We start from the raw sequence: 3,520 nt of genomic DNA, 5'->3' as shown, positions 1-3,520 counted from the left end.
ACAACCTCTGGGGATTAGGCTTTGAACATAGTTTAGGGACACACAACTCAGCCTACACCACAGACCAATGCATACATGGAATTGTGACACCACAAAGGCCACCATTTCAATAGAATAAATGCTGCTAGAAAACTTGGTTGTTTGGGGGCACCTGGGTGGCTCAGTCGGTTAAGCATCCAACTTTTGTTTTCCACTCGGGTTGTAATCTCACAGTTCGTAAGTTCCAGCCCCACATTGGGCTCTGTGCTGACAGTGCGGAGCCTGCTTGAGATTCTCTCTCTCCCTTTCTCTCTCTGCCCCTCCCCTGCTGGTGTTATCTCTGTCTCTCTCAAAATAAATAAATAAACTTAAAAAAGTTCATCATTTACATGTGTCAAGAAAGTGAGGATTCATGACCTGAAAAAGAAAGAAAAGAAAGTCCATGTAAATATCAAGCAGAATGAGTTGTGCATTTGCAGTTATTTCTTAGGAGTTTGTTCTGAGGAAATTATCCACGCTTTCTAGAACTCGGGCTTCTTCCTCTCAGATGAGGCTAATCGGACCAGCACCCCTGTTTTATTGGGAGGATTACGTTAGATACAAGAGAATCTACGTGTTCAGTGCCCACGACAACAAAAGCCCGCAGCCCACATCAGTTTTCCATCCTTCTCTTTCAAGTTCCATATTTCCATCTCCAAATGCGAAACTGGGCAGAGGCCATCAGTTAGAGGGTACTTTTGGTTTACACAGGTAGATTTCTAAGAACTTTTCTTATTAAAAAAATAAAGTTTCTTGTGTTGTATGAAAGGAGAGTGGGTTAGCACTCCCCTTGCCAAGGATGGGAGAGATCCCTCCCCCAACCCCCCCCCCCACCAATCCCCCCCCTTCATCCCCCACCCCCTGCCCCCACCTGACTGCATGCATATGATCAAGGCACTGCCACCTCATGGTGGCTTCTAACTAATCATCTTTTGCTACTGTTCTAGTGTGGGGACAGATGGCAGGTACGCTTGGGGTGAGTACAGCATACAGTATAGACCAATTACATCACTATGTTGTACACCAGAAATGAATATAATGTTGTGTGCCAACTCTACTAAAAAACGAGTTTCCTTCCCATCTGGATGTCAGTTGGGCAAATCTCAAATGTACAGAAGCATAGCTTTCTTAAATAGTACTTAGTTATCATTGAACTTACACCTGGAACATTCCAAGGGATAGTTCTCACATGCTTTGACCTTTTCCTGTATTTGGATTTTAGTGTGGGAAAATTTGCCTGCAGGATTCCTTTTTGCCTCCAAGTGGGGATTGACCACCCAATACGTTAAACCCCACACGCCAGAAACCAACCAACCAAAGAAACAAAAAAAGAGTATTCTTAATATAGCAGAGAATAATATTGCAGTGAGAAATTGTGGAGCTGGATTTGTGGTTCCGGATGATAAATTTGGGTCAATTTTGACTTTCCAGACCTAGCTGGATAACTCTCCACTACCAGTGGCCTCTTGTAAAAGCTTCAGATGAATGTGTATTGATGAATATGGTTGAGTTGTGTTAGCATGCAAATCTCTCTATGTATCAGTTTATAAAATTTCTGTACCACAGTTCTGGATTTTTCTTCCTCTCTTAAAGTAGAAAAATGAACTGATACCTCCGAATGAACTGCTTTTATTTAGAGATAAATAACACACAGTTTATCCTTTAATTGGAAATTTATCAATAGAGTTGGTTATTACCATTCCGGGATTCTGGTTTAGTTACCGTAGGACTGTGTTCAGTCTATGTTGCTACATAAGATAATAATAAAAGAGTATAATGGCTTAAAAAAAAAGGGATCTATATTGCATACTTTGTTGAAATTCGATATTTTAAAAAGCCTGTAAAGCCATGAGGCTGTAGGAAATCATTTGCTCTCTGCCGATGTGTGATGTGTGTGGAGGTAATTTCTGACTCTGATAGGGACCCGCACAGAATGACCATCGATGCTACTTGGGACTGTGGTTTTCATCAGCCTGGTCTTTGCATGAGTTTATTTTCACCAAGGAAATAAGTTCCCCCCACCATCATGGTAACTGACCACTCTTCAGGCTTTATTAGGCTTTCCCTTTATAAACCGAGGTCCAAAAATGTAGCTCTAAGCAGCTATCAATGCTAACCATGTCTAGCTCGACTGGAATGCTGAGCTCGTAGTCAAAACTTTTGGGGAAATAAAATTTTGAAGCTTCTGTGCAGACCTTGCTAGTTACTAACTTTGGTCTTAAGAAGGTACCATGTGAAGCATTAAGCAACATTTAACGTGTGTATTGACTTATTATACAATGATTTTTGAAATTATCCATCTAAAAATTATTTTAAGGGTATTTCTCCTTTTTTTGCCTTCTCTCATGTGTTTATAGAAGAGTTATTAGTGTCCATCCCATACGGGGGGGATTTATACCCCCTATTTCATTTTCATCCCAGCTCTGTGAAATAGAGGGTGTCACTGGCCATTGTTGTTGGTACCTTGTGTTTTGCAAATGAGAAACCAAAGATTGAACGAAGTATTCGGCTCACGATTCCCAAAATAGTAAGTGTTGAGTGAATAGAGTGTAAGAAAAACAAACAAACAAAAAACTCTCAGAAAAAATTTGTGGGGGGTTCTTAATGATTCAGAGAATGTGATGCTCTGGTGATTACTAAAACAGTGAAAGAAAAGGAGGAGAGAAGGAGAAGGAAAGGAAAGGAAAGGAAAGGAAAGGAAGAAAAGAAAAAGGAAAAAAATATTTGAGAAGCTGTTGATAGGTAGGGACAGCACTACATAGATTAAATCCCGTCAGGCTTGAGTTTCCCATTTTGTTAGAAATTGTTGCCTGATTACGAATTCTGAAGTGAGAAAGCAGTTTGAAAGAGACACCACTTTCGCTTTCCTTCCCTCCTAAAACATAACAGGTGCAATAGTTACTGCATTGTTTTTCTCAAATCGGAACATTTTCATTTTATTTTCCTTCTTTTCCCTTTGGGTTTGTTCACTTGTCACAAGGAAAATTTCACTGAAATACTTGAATTTTCCTAATAGTCTGTGATGATTACCTCAGGGCACTAGAGGCAGTACAGAATACCCAGGTGTGCGGTCTAGGGAGGCGAGTGCTTCGTCCTGACTCATCAGCGGCAGCCTGTCTTCTTGAAGACCAGGTAGGGTTGAAAAGCCGCAGAAAGATACTGATGGGAGCCTTGCAAATATTTCATTATTTTCTCATGGGGCACCAGCAGCCGCATTTTCATTGTGCTTTCTAAACAGACCTTCCTCCCTCCCTTCCTTCCTTCCTTCCTCCCTCCCTCCTTTTTTCCTTCCTTCCTTCCTTCCTTCCTTCCTTCCTTCCTTCCTTCCTTCTCACCTTCCCGCCTTCCCTCCCTCCTTCCTCCCTCCCTCTCTCCCTTCCTTCCTTCCTCCCTTCCCCTCTCTCCCTCCCTCCCTCCTTCCTTCCTTCCTTCCTTCCTAAATCTGCACTTGCATTGCAAAACAATACAAGTTTTTGCCATGAAAAGAAATATCCACTTTGAA

The 3,520-nt window shown here is 41.5% G+C and overlaps 1 pseudogene; it reads left to right on the top strand.

Moving 5' to 3' along the window:
* The first annotated feature begins 773 nt into the window (after window positions 1-773).
* On the top strand, window positions 774-951 carry LOC123581797 (annotated as a pseudogene).
* Window positions 952-3,520: the final 2,569 nt, after the last annotated feature.

Source organism: Leopardus geoffroyi, chromosome A3, assembly GCF_018350155.1.
Source record: "Leopardus geoffroyi isolate Oge1 chromosome A3, O.geoffroyi_Oge1_pat1.0, whole genome shotgun sequence".
Classification (NCBI taxonomy): Eukaryota; Metazoa; Chordata; class Mammalia; order Carnivora; family Felidae; genus Leopardus; species Leopardus geoffroyi.
Note: the sequence above shows the minus strand (reverse complement) of the source record. Positions and strands in the feature narration are given on the sequence as shown.